This window comes from Cornus florida, unplaced genomic scaffold, assembly GCF_030987335.1.
Source record: "Cornus florida cultivar Cherokee Brave unplaced genomic scaffold, ASM3098733v1 CherokeeBrave_3.0.0_Hap2_Chr06, whole genome shotgun sequence".
Lineage (NCBI taxonomy): Eukaryota > Viridiplantae > Streptophyta > Magnoliopsida > Cornales > Cornaceae > Cornus > Cornus florida.
The window spans coordinates 23,027,552-23,039,863 of record NW_026775576.1 but is presented as its reverse complement, the minus strand read 5'-3'; the positions used below and the strand labels follow the sequence as shown (position 1 = coordinate 23,039,863).

Sequence of the window (12,312 nt, the reverse complement as noted above, 5' to 3'; positions counted from 1 at the left end):
CTTTGTGGTTAAGCTTGTTATACGTTTTTGACTTTTTTCTTATTCTTATTTAACTTAATGCTAGGTGAATTTTTGGTGGTATTAACTAGTTGGATTGTATCTATTTTCTATACAAGAAAAGCCTACTAAAATGACAAAATTTGGTGGCTGACAATCTTTACAGAAGATTGTCCATGAAGGCAAGAAGTGATAGATTGTCTATCAGTAATGTTTGACTCAAATGTGTATCACTACATCCTTTGATATTTATAAAATGTCATTCTTATCGTTGTTTATTTTGTTTTGGTTGGGCTCTCCTTATATGTTCAACTGTCCCCAAAGACAGCTATCTGTGCTGCAATGTTAAAGAGCCAATTTGTAGGCATTATCTTGAAAGCACAACAAGAGACATTACTAGTTCATGTATGTACATCAAGTTTTCATATAAAATTCAGAGTGAAAACAATGATGCTATTATCTAGTGATTAAGAATTTGTATAATAATCAGGTGAGGTGTTTTTCATTAAGCTTTTTGTCTAATCCTTCAGGCTGGTAAAGTTGATATGGTAAAAATGCAACAGGAAAAGGAAAAGGTTGCAAAATAGAGGTGGTTATAAACTCCATACTATTCCGTGGACGAATTTAAGTGTCACTAATTTTGTTTTAGATAAATAAGTTTTGTTTTATCATAATATGTTCATTAAATTATTCTAACATATATTTGAGCACAATAAATTTATTATTTATAGATAAGGGCATAATTGAAGCCCGAATCAGAGCTGATGAAGCTGCGTCACAAATGATAGCAGAAGCACGGAAAATGCTGCGGGAGAGAAATATAGAAGTTTCTCGACTTTCTCTGCAGAAGGTTTGTGTTTATCTTTTTTTTTTTTCTTCTTATGTACACCTCTAAATTTGTTTATGAGTTGCTTAAAAAGAAATTAACTCGTCTCCCCCCTCCCTCATTTTAGATGGAGAAGACTGTCGAGTTTGAGGACAATCTGCAAATTATCAAATACTTTGAAAATCTAAGTGTATTTGAATCAACTAAACCTTTGGAGGAGTTGGATTTATTTCTTAAGAAGGATGATTTCCACGAGGATGAGGAGGTGATTGGTGCAGAAGAGGGAGAGATCTTGGCATAAGTTTCAATCCAAAAAAATTCCCAACGCCTTTTATTTACTTCGACTTTTTGGAATCAAGCCATTCTTTACTACTGTAAAAGAAAAAATTGCCATAGAGAGATGTTTGATGTATATTGTTGTAGAAAAATATCAGAGATAGCACGAGACTAAAGCTTGCCTCTATGTCGACTGACAACCTCTAATTTCTCATTAAGTGGACACACCAATGACTTTGATATGCCCAACTCTAATATTAGTCGACTGACAACCCCTAATTTCTTATCAGCCCACGCGAAATCTACCTTTGTTGTTTTCTTTTTTAAATTAGACAACTCTAGAAGTGAAAAACTTAATTTGTCATCTTAAAAAATATATGCATCCAATGATCTAGGAGTCCTCTAAATTAAATATTAAAAAAAAAAAAAAAAAACATTTATTGGAATTTCTTTAAGCATTTTTTTTAAACGCCTTGAGTTTTCTAGCACTAGTCCTAATGAGTAGTCACTTTATATATATAATAACAAAGATTGAGTATGTATAAATTCACCATTAAATCCATATATAATATAGATAACACACCCATAAATATATATATTTTTTCTTTTTTGCGATGTTGGTCCAAAACCACTCTAAAGAGATCATTATTGTACTGTATATTCTAAGTTCAACAACCACTAACACAAGAACTTTAATAAATTTATAAAACTAATAGGGTTATGTAAAATATCTGTCATTTTCATATTTATTTTTTGATATAGTGATTTTACTTTTGGCAAAATGTGTATTAAATTAATGTTTCGTACTATATGTTGGGGATAATTAACTCCCTCCAACCCACTCAACAATCGGCTGTTGTTGAGAGTTAAATCTCTTCTTCATCACACACAGCGGGAGCATTATCACATCACATCAAACAAGCATATACGGAGATAACAATCACATACATCCATGCACAACACAATATTTTACATGGTTCACCCAACTCTAGGGTTACATACATGTGAGAGAGAGATTTCACTATTATGAATCAAGGAAGAGAATATACAACCACATATCAAAACCCCCATTCACTCACTTATCATCTATTTTGAAGCTACATGTATACACTCGGGAATTACACATATTCCCCCCTCTCCTCACAACACTCACCCTTAAACCCCTTACATCTTTTCTCTCTTCTCTTCTCTCTCTCTCTCTCTCTCTCTCTCTCTCTAAACCTCTCATACCCATCTCTACTTAGAGTCTTCAAAACTCAATTCCTTATTAAACAAGTATTACTCAAATCCAATTCCTTGTTAGACAAGGATCAACTTACCTACAAGGAGTTACCATATCCATCTTCAACTCTAAAATAGCAGGCATAACTTCTTTCCCAAATCTTTAGTCTTTTTCCTCAAGTCTTCTGGATTCCAAAACCAATCAGGAAACTATTTCTCGCAACTTCCAAAACGAAAAAAAGAAACTAATTTTCTGCGCACAAATTTTGAGCCACAAACCCAACACTATAATCTTTGATCAGTTCATATTCTGGCATGCACATCTATTTGTATATATATGTATATATACTTTTTTTTGGTTTGAAATTTATACAAATTGTATAAATGTAAGGTAAGTGTAGTGGGCTTCAGCTTGGGCTGAAGAGCAAGGCCCAATAGCCAGTGGTGGCTGTTAAATATATAGTTGTGAGATCAATTATAACCAATGAAGTATTTCATGACCCAACTAAAAAATTTAAAATATTAAGTTGGGCTTAATATCATACCCAACTCACATATAGCTATTTAATTTTTTTATCAAGATTCTATATGGACCATGCATGGATGCTATTTGTTATCACTAACTTTAATTTAATTAAAAGAATCCAACACGTGAAACAAACACAAGAATGCAAAAAAACCTCCCGTTAAAAAGTAAGAGTTTGGTACCACTAAACCACAGGCGTATTGGTTTTTATTGATTTCTTACACCAATCAAAATAACGACTTGGCTCATGATCGTCTTCAAAGTTTACTTTCAGTTTGAATTCGGTTGCTACCAAAGACCACACTCCACAGGGCATTCATATGAGTGGACCCTACCAAGTTTAGCATGAAGCTTCGCAGAAGTGTCTCGGCTTGACTCCCTTTGCGCCGTGTGGACCTTAATTACAAGTCTCCTCAGATCCTAGCCTTTTGCAATATATATAAAAGGACTCATCTTGTTGATCTAAAACTTGCTGGTAACAACTTCACCGGTGAAATCCCTTCATCTCTTGGTCTTTTGGCCAAATTGACTCTTCTTGATTTGTCTTCATCATCAATGGAGGAGGCGGAGGCTTTTCTCTGCACTGGTTGGTGGGGAAACACTTGTATTCCAGTTGAGAATTCCACAAGTCACTATAAGTGGGAAGGAATATCTTGCGATAAGCTTGGAAATGTCATTGTGATACACCCGTACTAGTTGGTTGGGGGAGAGCTGGAGAAATTGAACATGTCTTCCTTTCTAAACTTACTAAGTCTCGATCTCAGCTACTGTTAGCTCAATGGAAGCATCTCGCATGAGATCCAAAGGATATGGAAGCTTACCTCTCTCCAACTTTCTTACAATTATCTTACAGGTAGGCTGCCTCCTTCCATTGGTAGGATCACCCAGCTATCCATCCTTGACATTTCTCACAATTATATCAGCAGATCCATCCCTTCATCTCTTGGTCTTTTGGCCAACTTAACTCTTCTGGACTTGTCTGCAAATCGATTTGTTGGTTGGATACCTCCTGAGCTTGGTACATCCTCAAACCAAATCTCAAGTCGGTTAACAAGTGAATTTGGAAATCTCTCCATGCTTCGCTATCTAGACCTTTCCCAAAATTTTTTGAGAGGAATAATTCCGGTGGAGATTAATAATCTTTCTACGCTGTAATATCTAAACCTTAGTCATAACTTCATCAGCGGCCCAGTGATAACAATTCCACTAGATAATTTTAAATACTTGGATCTCTCTCATAATCATCTATCCAGCACTATTCCCAGTTCGTTTAACTCTACCTATAATTGGTTGTCCATTGATTTGTCATACAATGAATTGGAGGGAGAAATCCCACAACGTTTTCAAGTTCGAAGCAACTTTATTTAATTGTGGCCCATATAATTTGGACATGTGACATATTACTTGGTGACTAAGTAAATAGATATCAATTAATATTTTTTATTTTTGGTCAACTTATAATTACCTTTTTGGTAATTACTTATTGGAGAAGTGTTTTCCTTTCTTATTAATTACTTTGATAGAAAGTAGAATTATGTTACTAAAAGGAAAACTGGTCCTATCTCTACCTTTATAAAAGTGCATATACTCCATCAATTATATACGATTAATGATACAGTACGTAAAAGTTTTATGTGTGTAAAAGGCCAAGAGACACAAAACCAGTTTTCACCTTTGCCTGTTGATCAGAGTTGCAGATTAGTTCGTGATTAAAGGATCTAGACGTTGGATTTAATCTCAACAAGATTTGATATCATGAATCGAGGTATTTATATCTAACCATTTATTTATGCATTATAGATATGTGAAAATCATGAAGTTCTAAGATATGGAATTCATGCAAATTTATGATTAATGGCTTAACACGAATTATTAAAGTTTACAACTCATTCTATGAATTAAGGGAAACAAAGGTTTATGTGGTTCAGTCGAAGGTTTCCCTCCTTGTAGAAAGAGAAACAGAATCATGCACTTGGGCACCATTTTGTTTGTCATCATCATTTCCCTTGCCTTCTTAATCCTTGGCACTGTTTTCTTATGTTGTAAAAAGGTTAGAAAAAATACAAAATTTAAAGAAAGAGCAATCAAGAATGGAAATATGTTCTCAGTGTGGAATTATGATGGACACATTGTGTATGAAGATATAATTAAAGCAACTGACAACTTCAACATTAGGCACTACATAAGGACCAGTGGTTATGGCAGTGTTTACAAGGCACAACTGCCAAGTGGTGAAGTTGTTGCATTCAAGAAACTTAATAGGCTAGAAGCTGAGGAACCAGTTTTCGACAAGAGTTTTAAGAATGAGGTGCAAATGTTAACAGAAATAAGGCATTGGAACATAGTCAAGCTTTACGGATTCTATTTGCACAACCGTTGCATGTTCCTAATTTACGAGTACATGGAAAGAGGCAGCTTATTCTGTGCCCTAAGATATGATGATGAAGCAGTGGAATTGAATTGGAGCAGTAGGGTGAACATTATTAAAGGTATTGCATATGTTTTGTCTTACATACATCATGATTGCAGTCCACCAATTGTTCACCGCGACATATCAATCAGCAACATCCTATTGAACTCAGAATCGGAGGCATTTGTCTCTTATTTTGGCACTGCTAGACGTTTATAGCCGAATTCATCAAACCAAACTGTACTTGCAGGAACTTTTGGATATATCGCCCCAGGTGAGCTATTTTTCATATGCAATTCTTGAACTATTATTCTCTATATGCAATTTCAACTTTCTTTCTTTTTTTTTCTTTTTTTTTTTTTCCAAAAACTACAGGTTTTTAATTAGTAATATTTCTTGAGTAGCTTTTGAGATGCGCATTCTAATTTGGAATCATATTCTAACAATTGATTAGCTATCTTTATTGTTTGCATAGAACTTGCCTACACAATGAAAGTGAATGAAAAGTGTGATGTTTATAGCTTTGGGGTTGTGCTAGAAACACTCATGGGAAGGCATTCGGGAGAACTTCTCCAATCACTTGCATCAACATCTACTCAAAATATAAAACTAAATGACGTGTTAGATGCATGCCTCCCAGCTCCAGAGCGTAGAATGATTGCACGGGATGTTGTTCTGGATGCTACATTGACATTCTCTTGTTTATGTTCTGAACCAAAGTCTCGTCCAACAATGCTACGCGTCTCTCAAGATTTTCTTGCTTGCAAATATTCACTGACTAAACCTCTACAAAAAATTTCACCAAGGCAGTTGATGAATCAAGATATATGTTTGATCAAATAATCTTATAATCTTTGTATTAGTGACTACAAAATACAAAATGATAGGGTTTGTTTCTTGCTTGCTGGATTTCGAATCCTAGGCTAGTTATTTGACTTCGTGCATTTCTATTACAATTGTCTATTAAATCAAGATCTTTATCTGTTTAATTGATCCATTAAATTTGATGCATGTCAATAAAAGTACGAAATGATACATACAAATTATATGTTTTCCAAGCGAAAAATAGATGATAATCTTAATATGGCAGTAATGGTAGTATATATATATATATATATATATATATATATATATATATATTTTGTATATAAGAATCTAATTGTACACGTGTGATAGTTCATACAATACTGTATAACAATATGTTATGTGCATTATGTTTACTTGCTTTTCTTTTTTCCTTTCCGAAACAATAAAACATTAAGAAAAGTTCATTTGCCCATGGTATCTAATGTCTAGACTTAATTCTTCTTGTTGTGCTTCTTGTTTAAAGGGCATAAATTGAAATATAAAATAGAACTTGCAAAACAGTTAGCTTCCTTAAGCTCTCTGTTACTTTATGCTTGCTTACATCATTGGGAGGTATATATATATATATTTTTTCTTTATTATCTATTTCTTCTCTATATTTAGTTTAATGTTTGATTTAATTATCTGTTCTTTAAAAATTATAATGATTTACTCTTTTATTCTAAAGTTTCATTTTTCCTTTTCGTTGTTTATCTCTGTTCTGGTCTTGTTATGACATTCTGTTGATTTGATTAATCATTCATTGTTGAATACGCTTATGGCTGAGATTGCTGTAGTGGATCAGTAAATATATGTTATTTGCTTTATGTTTACTTGTGGATTTTTTTCCCCTTTCCAGTAAAAAAAAAACGTAGTCTAAGAAAAAAAAGGGGGGGAAAAAAAAAACCAAAGTCCAAATTTGATAGACATCCCTAAAAATTCTAGGAACTTCACATCTACGTAGTTCAGTTTTGCTTCTAAACATTGATAGACATCCATAAAAAATTCACTTCCTTAGTGACTTGGTTAAAATTGAAGTTTGTTACAATGATTAGAAGTTGGGAGCATGACTATATCTTGTGACCGTCTGCGGATTGCATACGTAAGCAGAAATTCATAATAGGTTCTGTGCTAGACTTGAGAAAAGGAGGATTTGTTTGCTAACATTAGCGTTCCTATTTTATAACTTTGTGGTTAAGCTTATTATATGTTTTTCGACTTTTTTATTATTCTTATTAAACTTACTGCTAGGTGAATTTTTAGGTTTCTCTGTAAGAACTAGTTGGATTGTATCTGTTTTATACACAGGAGAAGATCGTCCATAAAGGTATGAAGTGATAGATTGCCAATCAGTAATGTTTGACTTAAATGTGTATCACTACATCCTTCGATATTTTATGAAATGTTGTTCTTATCGTTGTTTATTTTGTTTTGGTTGGGCTCTTCTTATAGATGTTCCAATGTCCCCAAAGGGAGCTATCTATGTTGCAATGTTAAAGAGCCGATTTGTAGGCATTATCTTGAGTGCACAACGAGAGACATTACTAGATCATGTATGCACATCAAGTTTTCATATAAAATTCGGTGTGAAAAAAAATGATGCTATCATCTAATGATTAAGAATTTGTATAATAATCAGGTGAGGTGTTTCTCATTAAGCTTTTTGTCTAATCCTTCAGGCCGGTAAAATTGATCGGGTTAAAAATGCAACATGAAAAGGAAATACTGGAAGGTTGCAAAATGAAGGTGATTATAAACTCCTTACTATTCTGCGGACAACCTTAAGTGTTACTAATTTTGTTTTAGATAAATAAGTTTTTGTTTTATCATAATATGTTCATTGATGTCAAAATTATTCTAACGTATATTTGAGCACAATAAATTTATTGCTTACAGATAAGGGCATAATTGAAGCCCGAATCAGAGCTGATAAAGCTGCTTCACAAATGATAGCAGAAGCATGGAAAATGCTGCGGGAGAGAAATATAGAATTTTCCCAACTTTCTCTACAGAAGGTTTGTGTTTGTCTTATTTTTTTCAATTTTTTTCTTCTTATGTACACTTCTGAATTTGTTTATGAGCTGCTTAAAAAGAAATTAACTCATCTCCCTCCTTCCTCATTTTAGATGGCGAAGACCGTCGAGTTTAAGGACAATCTGCAAATTGTCAAATACTTTGAAAATCAAAGTGTATTTGAATCAACTAAACCTTTGGAGGAGTTGGATTTGTTTCTTAAGAATGATGATTTCTACAAGGACGAGGAGGTGATTGATGCAGAAGAGGGAAAGATCCTGACAAAAGTTTCAATCCAAAATAACTCCCAACACCTTTCATTTACTTCAACTTTTTGGAATCAAGCCATTCTTTACTACTGTAAAAGAAAAAATTGCCACAGAGATATTTGATGTATACTGCTGAAGAAAACTGTCAGAGATAGAACGAGGCTAAAACTTGCCTTTATGTACAGAAAGATTGCCTCAAACTGGGATCTAGACTAGATTGCAAGTTATCAGAACTTACACATTCACAACAAACTAAAGTTTTGCAGTTTTGTATAGCACTACGCTAATATATAGTTTGTATTGCCACTGTAATGCAATTTTTTCGGTGTTGCTTTGGCTAGGTGTAGTTATGTTGACTTTTGCTAGGACTTAGCTTTGCCTTTTGCTCAGTTCCTAGTTGTTGATTAGCCGTGTGCATTGTTTGTATAGTTGTACTTCATTTATATATTCAACTATAACATGTTACTTTATGTAATTATAGCTTGAGGTCAATTTCACATTTTTTTTACATTAAAATTATATAAAATTGTTTCTTATTTTTCACATATGTGGTTTTTGGGCCTTCAGAAAAATGAGCACTAAAAATGAAAAAGGAAAACTTAAGTTTTAATGACAGTTATGATATATATGTGTGTGTGTATATACACACACACACTACTAAGGGTGCACTGTGCATACAAGTCCCAGTTTAAAGCCTAGTGTTTGGAATATCACAAAGGTTACTGTTAATTTTATGATGCGGAAATATAAGATGTAAAATATGAAGATGAAATAGTGAAAGATTAAGAACACAATATATACATGGTTCGGCACTAAGACCTACATCCATAGATCAAGAGCCACTGAGGTTACATTTCTATTATTGCTTGTATTTCTTGATATGTTTACATTGTATTAATATACAATATATAAGAAATAAAGTTGAAGATAAAAGGAATAAATCAAGGAGGAAGATGTAAAGTTACCAAATTTTCCTATTTATTGGGACATAGATGAAGTTTCAATAGCTATAGATGGGCAAAAGAGTAACTAACCATAAAGTGTAATTCATTCACATAGTGACAAGTGGCAAGTTATTGATCACAAGGTCAATTGTATACCAAACTATTTCCTCTCTTCTTTCCTTCACCCGACAGAATACTCCTTTGTCTAATCCTTCACTTTCTCACTCTATATCCATCTTTATGCACTAAATGTCTTCCACATTTTAAGCTTGTTTTTAGAGTGATTAAAGTGAGATTTTTATGAAGCAATAGGTGAGGAAGTTGATGAGTTGATGAGAGCTTTTAATTGAGACCAAACTTGCAAGGGGCTAGGAATTTCAAATTTGGGGGCTGTTTTGAAGATCTTGCTTGGTTGAGGTAGGAGTTGTCCTAAATCTCAATTCATTTGTTTTTCTTCCTTAGTTGAACCACTATATGACTAGAATTGGAATTTCCTTGCAAGCATGTTATGTAGTTAAATCTGAAATTTATAGTTTATATATCAATGGTGTGTTGTGGTTTTCTTTCTTTTAAAAACTGAAATTTTTGCCCTCTAAATATTGGTTGTGTTTATGTGCATAGAACGAAAAATTCTAGTAATTACAATGGTTGGGTAGTTGTGCTTATAAACTGAAATTCCTATGATAATTCACCTCAACCATGAAATTGTTTTGTTGTAAGCTTCTCGTTGTTATTGTGTTGTTGTTGTTGCAACTCTGAAATTTTGTAGCTTACATGGGGATGACGTGTTATTTGTTTTAAACATTGAATTAGAGCTCTTCTTATTGTCGGTTGTGTTTATGTGTATAAAATTGAAATTCTAGTAACCATAATGGTTGTATTGTTGTTGATTAGATGTTGAAAATTTGATATTTAGTTTACCTCACTTATGGGTTATTTTGTTCTAAGTTGGGTGTTGTTAATATTGTTTAAAAAAAAAAAAAATTTGATTGGTACATTGTCCTTAAAGCGTGCATGATGGTTTTGATGTTGGGTGTCTTCTATACTGAAAAAAAAATAGTAATTACAACGATGGTGTTATAGTTTTATATGAAATTGAAATTTGTACCTTGTTTCTAAAGCATGAATAAGACTGTTTTGTTGTAAGGATTGTGGTGGTTGTTGTTGCTCGAAAACTGAATTGGGACCTTGACTTTAAAGCATAAATGATGGTGTTGTTGTGGATTCAAAATTGCCATTTTAGTTTGTTATCAAGTAGGACTTATAGAACTGAAATTTGATGTTGGAAATGATATAACATTATAAGATTATGAAGTGTGTCATTCGTGCATTACATGGGGCAGAATAGATTTTTTTTTAAAGGAGAAGATTTTGTTTTTGAAATGAAAGCAAAATCTAAAATTTGGGGAAAATGTTCGATAGAATTTTGGATAATGGGGAGAGACATTGGCACCTCATTAATATTGCATTTCACTGTGTTTACGAGATCTTATTATGTGATGATTATTACTTCCTGAACAAGCATGACCCTTTTTCTTATCGCTATTCTTTCTTTGGATTCACGGAAGCATTAAGGAGTGCGTTATAAGCATCTTCTACTGAGCTGTTGTGCTCACTCCTTACTATTATTTTTCAGAACACAGAAAGGAAGTGGCAAAAGACATTCCCCCGTAGGTTTAGACAGGACTTAACGGACTTTTTTTTTTTTTTTGGTGTTAATTTTCTTTTATATATACAAGTTTTGAAAAACTTTAAACTTATTTTGTATCTCTTTCGTAAGCTTATGTCTTGGGACTGTAGTCGGATGTAATGTTTCATATAAATGAACTTTTGGTTTTTCGTCTATGTGTGTGATCATGATATTACCATTATAGATACATGTGGTGACTGTTGTGGGACAGGGTTAGCCTTTAGTATGGCTCACAAATGAGTTTGGAAATTGCAGGACTTTAGAAATTTAGAATTCGTATTTCAGTTTTTCAGATTTGGTATAATGTGTTCCCTTGTAGTTTAGAATTGGGAATGACTGTAGTGACAATAGATGACCTCGGGTTCGAGTAAGGACCCAGATACGGTTCGGACCCCTGGGTTCGGGTCGTTACAAAAATGGTATCAGAGCATTCTCTTAGAATTTGGGGCGTGACAAAAGAATCAAGAAGTAAATCAAGGAGGAAAGAAAGGAAACCTATATATATAAGGAAAGAAGGGAAACAAAAGGAATAAATTAAGGAGGAAAGAAAGGAAAACAAATATAGTATATATGTCTAATATATATAATATATTATACATATATATAATATATATTTTAATATTCTCCCGCAAACTCAAGATGGGTTTCTCGAAGTCAACTTGAGTTTGGAGATAAAATCTTGAAAACAGTGGTGGAGCGAAAAGCATCCGAAAGGCCAGAACGCCATCAGGAAAATGGCCGAAACAACGTCGAGGAAATGGGTCGGAACAAAACTGAGAAATGGGCCAGAGCAACACTGGGAAACATCTGGGTGATCCATCTAAGAAATGAAAAATATCCGGAACAAAGCCAGTAAAAGGCCAGAACTAAGCCAGGGAATAGTCGGAACAAAGCTGAGAAATGCCGGAACAACATAGGGGAAATGGCTAGAACAACGCCGAGGAATAGTCGGAACAAAGCCGATAAATGCTGGAACAATGCAGGGAAATAGTCGGTCACCGCTTCGGAGCATTGACTACTGTCGATGAAGGAAGAGTGGGTGGGCGTATGTAGCATGAGTGAGATCTACTTGCAGGAGCGTGCGTCGCGTGGGCACGTGAAGCACAAGTTAGATCTACTTTGCAGGAGCGTCGGCGAGTGACGGTACTGGACATCGCTTGGAAGCACGTGGTTGATCAAAAAAAGGAAAACAAAGAGAGATCTGAACCAAAAACGGATCAGATTTTACTGATCTTCTCATTCACTACTCTTTGCAATCAGTAAAGGAAAGGAAAAAAAAAAAAAAAAAAAACAA

General features: G+C 33.9%; 1 long non-coding RNA gene and 1 pseudogene across 1 annotated transcript; both read left to right on the top strand.

Moving 5' to 3' along the window:
- The first annotated feature begins 339 nt into the window (after positions 1 to 339).
- LOC132313874 (MDIS1-interacting receptor like kinase 2-like) lies at positions 340 to 8,507 on the top strand (annotated as a pseudogene).
- A 1,013-nt stretch (positions 8,508 to 9,520) lies between these two features.
- LOC132311190 (uncharacterized) lies at positions 9,521 to 12,312 on the top strand. Its single transcript, XR_009482876.1, has 2 exons — positions 9,521 to 9,745; positions 10,965 to 12,312. It is a non-coding gene; the product is annotated as an uncharacterized LOC132311190 (long non-coding RNA).